Genomic DNA, 8,227 nt, shown 5'->3' on the forward strand with positions numbered 1-8,227 from the left:
ATTTCCATCTACATATTTTTTTCTAGAATTTTTGGTTGGGCCAATTAGTACATTTTATTAGTCAAAGTCTCCCATGTTACAGGGATCGACTACACTGACCTTTGCGCATTACGACTTGGATATCTCCCTGTACAGGGCTTCAATACTGATGTCGTTTGTTTCTATAGAAACTAGACTCAAAAGGAAATCTATGCATATATGGCATGACTTCTAATTATCTCTGGTTAATTTATAATGAATTTCCAAATTCGGAACAGGGAATCCAGAAACCGTTCTGGCCCTGTCTCACGAGAACCTGAATATCTCTTAACATACTGTTCATATAATCGTTTCGTTACTTTCCTATGAAAATAGATTCATCAAGGTTCGTTTACATAATTTATTCACTATTTAATTCCATTCCTACTATTTTTAGTGATTTTTCACATCCACATCACTGCTACTGCCAGCATCTGTTTTTAAGGTAAACTTTACCTATTTCACGATCCTCCATGGATCAACTAGAGTTTGTCATACATATTCCAAAGGTGATCAAGAATAACCCTTCCCATGGCTAACCGTTACCAACATTTCCATACCTCTCGACGGACAACATAAAAAACGATTATAATGCTATGATCAAAGTATATTTAAGCCATTTTCGCATGGCTATCCAAATTTACACAAAACCGAAGGGTACATGACCAACAACAAAAGGGTAGTCCTATACATGCCATTTTCAGAGTTCAACCAAAAGTGTACCAAAAGGGCTTTGATAGTGTGGGCGACTTCGACTTCAAAATCCCGAGTCCGATAGCTGAAGAACCAAAATCTATAAAACAGAGAATCAAAGAAACGGAGTAAGCATTAAATGCTTAGTAAGTTTTGAGCAAAGAGTTTAGACACAACCAAAGTATATCATTCATGTAGCTAAACGGATAATTTCATATGCACAAATTTTCAATATCATACTTACTTCACATTACCAACCCTTATGTTCATACACAAAAGATCAACTTAGCCAAAGGTCGGTAGCTCATTTATCAACTGAGCGAATACTTATTTGTAAGGGCTCAACTAATTCAAAGCACATACGAAACATACCTCAATGCTGGGATGTTACAAGCGTATTAACTGAAATTTTTACAGCAAGATCGTTCATTCCCGAATCACGTACCTTCGGAATTTAACCGGATATAGCTACTCGTTCAAATGCCTTCGGGACATAGCCCGGTTATAGTAACTCGCACAAATGCCTTCGGGACTTAACCCGGATTTAGTAACTCGCACCAATGCCTTCGGGCTTAGCCCGGAATTAGTAACTCGCACAAATGCCTTCGGATCTTAGTCCGGATATGGTCACTTAGCACAAAGCCTTCGGGACTTAGCCCGGACATCATTCGAATAACCATGCACATTTAACAATAAATCATGACACATTCGAATTTCATTTTCATTAGCAAAACTCAAACACAAGACACTTATCACTCTTGCGATTTCGGCTCAATAGCCACACACAAAGAGCATGATTTTAATTTGCTTAAAACATGATCTAATCAAATCATAATTTAAGCTCTATTACTCAAGAACTTACCTCGGATGTGGTCGAGCGATTTCGACAGCTATTCGATCACTTTTTCCTTTCCCTTATCCAACTGTGGTCCTCTAAGCTCTTGAGCTAATTCAAACAAATTTAACTCATTAAAGTCTCATTTTGCTAGCTTATGGCCGAATATGACAAGGAGTTTGATAGGTCATATGGCCACCTTTTAGCTCAAATACACAATGGTCATACGCATTTTTAATCACATCAAGCAATTTAATACAATTCATTCGAACATCAAAAGAGAAGCTCAAGGTACTTAGCCCATATATACATTAGACATTAGAGTCACATATGTACGAAATCACGAATCGAATTCAACATACTAGCTAATATTTCCCCTTAGTCGAATTTTCTAAGTCAAGCTAAAGCCATCAATAGGCTACCTATGGCCGAACATACACATAACTTATGTACTTATTCATGTGACCGAACATACATGTCTATGTTGGGGCCGATTGCAACACTTAATACATTCTACAAGTATGGTCACTTGTATTGACTAAACACCATTTTGTTTCAAGTTCAAAACTTGGCTAATACACACATATATACACTAGTAAAGCATCCTCTCCCTTTCCATCAATTTAACACATGCATTACTCATTAATATACAAAAATTATATTCGGCCTTAGCACACAACTTGCTAGCCGATTCTTCTCCATCTAGCAACCAATGCACATATGTGCTCATTCGTTAGACTCTACTTCCTCTAACAACAACCATATTTTTCCCTTCTACTTCCTACCATGGCCGAATGCATCACAACACCATACCATTTTAATTTTTGGTCATGGTTAAACAAAGAACTTAATGTCTCACTCAAAAATGCTAAAAAGAAGATTCAAGAATCATCAATCCACCATCACATGCACCATTACAAAGCTTCACTTTTAGCATGCAAATGATATCAACACAAATCCACCTTAGCCGAATATCATCTCCATGACATAGTAAAGATTTGAACCATGGGCTAGTTAGAACTCAAGCTAACTACTAAAATATACATGAATCTCATGGAGCAACCTCAAACATACCTTAGCCTAGTTACATGCATGGCCGAACCTCTTCAACATTTCCTCCTTTCTTTCCTTTTGAATTTCGGTCAAGGATGTTCAAGGATGAACACAGATTTTTTTTTCTTTGTTTTCTTTCTTCCATTCACGGCAAAGGGGGGGCATGGATGAGACCATTTTTTTTTCATCACTCCTCCCTTTCATTATTTAATTACCATGCTCATTATTTTATTGTTTCCTCCCATGATGCACCAACACAACATGTCTATGACATGTTTTGCCCATCACCCTTTGTCCATCCTAATGTCATGGCCGGCCACTACTAGATGGGGGGGAAAATTGACATGCAAGTCCCCCCTTTTTCAACATGCACTAATAGGTCCTTATGTTTTGATCTATCACATTTCAAAAATGTCACACATAAGTCCTATTGACTAAATTCACATGCAACTTACTAAATAGAAGCTTAAAATTTTCACACATTTATTTTAGACAATAAATATCATATTCAAACAATTTGGTGACTCGGTTTAGCGGTCCCGAAACCGCTTTCCTACTAGGGTCACTTTAGGGCTGTCACAGTTGAGTCGGCTTTTCTAAAGGAACTTATGCTTCAAATGGGATTTGCAATAGAGTGGGTGACATTAATCATGAAACCCATTTCTACAGTCTCTTATACAGTGAATACCAATGGGAGAAGAGGAAATGTTTTTAAGCCCACTAGAGGACTTTGTTAGGGTGACTCGCTTAGCCCTTTTCTTTTTCTAATATGCAGTAAGGGACTCTCGTCTTTAATAAGAATGGCAATAGCTGAGGGATTGATGAAGGGAGTGAGGGCTAGTAGAAGAGGACCAAAAATATCACACTTGCTGTTTGCAGATGACTGTATACTATTTGGTGAAGTGAAAAATAGAGGGGTAAGAATTTTAAAAGAAATTTTGAAAGAATATGAACAACGCTCAGGTCAATGGGTGAATTTTAGCAAATCAACAATTTTCTATAGCTCAAATACAACATAAAGAGACAAAGAAGAAATCTTGAGGTTACTAGGTGTGAGATGCTCCACAAATTTGGAAAAATATCTAGGACTCCCTAATGTTGTAGGCAGGCGAAAGAAAGAAGCTTTTTAGAATCTCAAAGATAAAGTTAAGTCGAGAATTGAAAGTTGGAGTACAAGGTTAATGTCACAAGGGGGAAATGAGGTTTTTATAAAATCAATTCTTTAAGCAATTCCAACTTATGCTATGTCATGTTTCCTCCTACCAAAATCGTTATGTGGGGAGTTAGAAAATATTTTTGCTAAATTCTGGTGGCAAAAAGGACAGGGAAGGAAAGGGATACACTAGTGTTAATGGAAATTTATGTGCCGATCAAAGAGGAGGGGGAATGGGCTTTAGAAATCTGGCGCAATTCAATATTTCATTACTAGATAAGCAAGGGTGGAGGATTATTACTAATCAAAATTCTTTGGTTATGCGAGTATTTAAAGCAAAATATTTCATGAATGAACATTTTTTAAATTCTCGATTGGGGAAAACTAGTTCTTATATATGGAAAAGGATATGGGCAGCGAAGGGTATTTTGGAAAAAGGTATATGTTGGAGGGTTGGTACAGGTACAAATATTTCTATCAATGCTAATGGGTGGATTCCAAATGCTGTTAATTTTAAATTATCTTCAGTTGTTAATTCTATGCGTGATGTCAAGGTCAGTGAGTTGATCGACAGTAATGAGAGAACATGGAAAGAGAACTTATAAACAATACCTTTCCAGAGGAAGATGCTGGAAAAATCCTCTAGATACTTTTAGCACACACACCTCACGATGATTTTCTTGTCTGGGGAGGTGAGTTTTCGGTCCGCAGTGCCTATAAACTATTACAAACTTTTGATGAAATTCGTAGACCTTACGCTTTACAAACTGACTACAGGAATTTTTACAAAAAACTCTGGCTCCTAAATCTACCAAATAAAATCAAGGTTACAGTATGGAGAATTTCATGGTACTATTTGCCTACGAGGGTTAATATGCAACACAAAAAGTTTGTCAAGCTGCCCTCGATGTGGAGAAAGAGCTGAAACAATTAACCATATTTTTCGCGACTGTCCTGTCACAGTGGAAGTTTGGGCACTATTAAAAATTCAGAATATTATTCTGGATCCTGACATGGATTTTTTACAGTGGATTACCTGGATTTTTGATCAGCTTACTTCATATCAGAGCCTCCTCTTCTATTGTGGACTTTGGGCGATCTGGGGAGAGAGAAACAGAAGAATACATAGGCAGAAAAATAGTACAGGTCAGGAAATAGCATATTTCATCAACAACTATATGGCTGAACTAAATGGTTTAGAAATGAGAAATCCAGTAAAGGGGAAGGAGATAAGAAGATGGAGTTACCAACCTAGTGAGTTCGTAAAAATTAATTTTGATGGTGCATATGATGTGAATCACCACCAATCTGCCTCAGGGATTGTTGTTAGAAACGAAGAAGGGGTTGTCTTACTTTCTTGCTCAAAGATCCATCATGGGGTAACTTTCACATTTGCAGCTGAAGTAATCGTGCGTAGAAAAGCGGTCCAAGTAGGAGTGGAACAGGAATGGTCGAAGGTTATAATAGAAGGAGACTCCCTCACAATAATCAAGAAATGCGCAACAAAAAGTCAAGATTGTTCACATAGTGGAGCATATATATACGATATTCAACAGAAACTAAACAAATCTAGAAGTTTCATATTCAAACATATACTAAGATCTGCTAACGGAAACTCTAAAAAGAAAGGAAGAAATGTACCTGGAACTGACGGTCCCAGGGTATGCTAAAAATCAACGAAGGATTGACTGGAGACGAGAACCAGATTGAGAATGGAGGGGGAATAAGAGAAATGAGAGGAAAGTAAAGAAAAGCAGAAGAATCAGTTTTTTGAAATAACAAACTTTCCCAAAAACTGAACCATCAAAAGGAAAAATTCAAAATGATACTCAGATGACAAGACAATTTTTAGTATTTTCTGACTGGGAATTAATTATGCGCATTAATTAATAATTCTAGACTATTCGGAAAATATCTAGATATTTTTTTAGTTTTTGGGCGACTTTAGATTTGGGCCATTTTTTTAGCTGTTTATTGGGTATTCTATTTCTATTTGGGTTTATACTATGTATGTTTATTTATTTTTCAATACAAAGCCTAGTCTGAAGTTTTTCAAAAAAAAAAACTTTTTTATTGAATGTTAATAAAAATTCTCATTTTATGTGTTTGGTTCGTGTTGTTTGAGCTCATATCTAAAACATATTGTAGTTTGAGAATCGTAAAGAATGTGTTTCAAATGAAAGCCGAGATTGACTTAATCGCCTCGTACAATGCACATATATAATTTTAATTAAGTATTTATTCCTATAAATATCAAAAGGTTTGATTTTAAGAAAATTTTTAAACTTTTGTTTTATTTAAAAACATTATTTTCTAAATTGATTTTTTAACATTTTCCTCAATACCCAATTCATCCACTGCCATAATTCAAGCACCCCTACAATTTCTCTTTGCCTTTTCTCTAAGTGAGGCGAACTGCCCAATACCACTTGGTCACTATCTTCTCCAGCTTGTATGTTCTTAGCATTAACTCTACTGCTATTTGCTAAAAATGTATATATTGCTCACTAAGAACATATATATACTACTTTACAGCTTGTTAAAAACGCACCTATATATACTGTTCACTAAGAATATATAAGTTGACGAAGGATGCTGACCATTAAACGCGAGGTGGTTTTTTTTTATGAATATCACATGGAGTGATTATACATATTATACATACAAAAACATTGCTTGCAATGTAGCTAGGGATAACATTGGAGCTATATACATCTCTAACTCGCATAGTGAAGCTAATTTTAGCAGAGCTAATATTTAGCTCACAAGGCGGGGATAATCATCTGGGATGAGTTGCTACCCATTGAAGTCGTGATGAATGGCTCATTTAAAAATGCAAATATACAATACCTTGTCGAGAGATTTTTTATGTCAGTATCAAATAAAGGAGGAAAAGAAATTGACTAGCTTAAATCTATTGTAACACCCCAAACCCGAGGCCGTCGCCGGAGTCGAACACGAGGTGTTAACAGACTTCAACCCACTTAAAAAAAAATTTTCCAGACAAGCTGCCAGTCCGCGTGCTAGTCGCAAAATAATCATATCTCGAGTTCTGAAACTCAAAATCCAGTTCCGTAAATTTTCCCTGAAAATAGACTCATATGCCCATCTACGCATTTTTTTCTAGAATTTTTGGTCGGACCAATTAGTACAGTTTATTAGTCAAAGTCTCCCATGTTACAGGGATTGACTACACTGACCTTTGTGCATTACGACCTGGATATCTCCCTGCACAGAGTTTCAATACTGATGCCGTTTGTTTCTATAGAAACTAGACTCAGAGAGGAATCTATACATATATGGTATGACTCCTAATTATCTCTGGTTGATTTATAATGAATTTCCAAAGTCGGAACAGGGAATCCAGAAACCGTTCTGGCCCTGTCTCACGAGAACCTGAATATCTCTTAACATACTGTCCATATGATCTTTTCGTTGCTTCTATATGAAAATAGACTCATCGAGCTTCGAATACATAATTTATTCATCATTAATTGCACTCCTACTATTTTTTAGTGATTTTTCAATCTCATGTCACTGCTGCTGCCAGCATCTGTTACGAAAGTAACTAGTCCATTTCATGCCTACTCCTTGATCCAACTCAATCGAACATTCATGCCATTTTCGCATGGCTTAAAGTTTACATACCAAAGTTCAAACACAACATAATAGCCTATACATGCCGAATGTTCTCCTAAGCCGGCTAAGAAGAAAGTACCAAAACTTGCTATCCGGTGTGATGACTTCGATGACGGCCCGACCACGCAAAAAGAGATGTGTCCAAGAAACCTAGAATAGGTGACAAGAAACACCGAGTGAGTTTATAACTCAGTAAGTCATAAGCTATGCACTACCATCCATCAATAACATTATCACAAGAGAAAACAAAATGGAACGAGGCTAATTACTCCATCCATTCCGAACCATACCATAGTTCCTCCGACCTATCGGTTCAATTTCATACCAATTTATGCATTCACAATCCAATACTCATCAATAGGATATTCGAGGCATTTTCATAAATCATTTATTTTCGTTACAACATACAACTAAACGGCTTTCACCCATTCTACGATAAATTTCATGTACGTGACTTCAGTATATTTGTCACATAGGTTCAAACTTACCAAGCTCAACACCAAGTATAGACATAGCACCTATTAGCATGAACTCAAGACACTTACCCGATCCGCTGTCCGTGATCGACTCAATAGCGTCGCACACTTAGTGTCCATAATGATTCAAGAATATATATTAAGTCCGCACACTCAGTGCTATATAATCAACTCGCACACTTAGTGCTACATAATCAAACTCGCACACTTAGTGCTACATAGTCAACTCGCACACTTAGTGCTACATAGTCAAACTCGCACACTTAGTGCTACATAGTCATTCGCACACTTAGTGCTGCACATTTAAACCGCACACGTAGCGCCAATCTCATGGTCATAATGTTTATACTCGCACATTTA

General features: G+C 36.7%; 1 long non-coding RNA gene across 6 annotated transcripts; it reads right to left on the reverse strand.

Annotated features, from left to right (window-relative positions):
* Positions 1–325: 325 nt before the first annotated feature.
* On the reverse strand, positions 326–5,643 carry LOC107918141 (uncharacterized). Of its 6 annotated transcripts, none has more exons than XR_005899748.1 (5): positions 5,394–5,643; positions 5,004–5,230; positions 4,789–4,851; positions 4,365–4,706; positions 373–1,657 (listed from the first exon to the last, which is right to left on the reverse strand). It is a non-coding gene; the product is annotated as an uncharacterized lncRNA (long non-coding RNA). The 6 variants fall into 6 exon arrangements; XR_005899749.1 differs by having other exon boundaries at positions 375–811; positions 5,394–5,611; XR_001689941.2 differs by having other exon boundaries at positions 326–811; positions 5,004–5,611.
* Between the last annotated feature and the right edge of the window lie 2,584 nt (positions 5,644–8,227).

This window comes from Gossypium hirsutum, chromosome A08 (genome assembly GCF_007990345.1).
Source record: "Gossypium hirsutum isolate 1008001.06 chromosome A08, Gossypium_hirsutum_v2.1, whole genome shotgun sequence".
NCBI classification, from domain to species: Eukaryota; Viridiplantae; Streptophyta; class Magnoliopsida; order Malvales; family Malvaceae; genus Gossypium; species Gossypium hirsutum.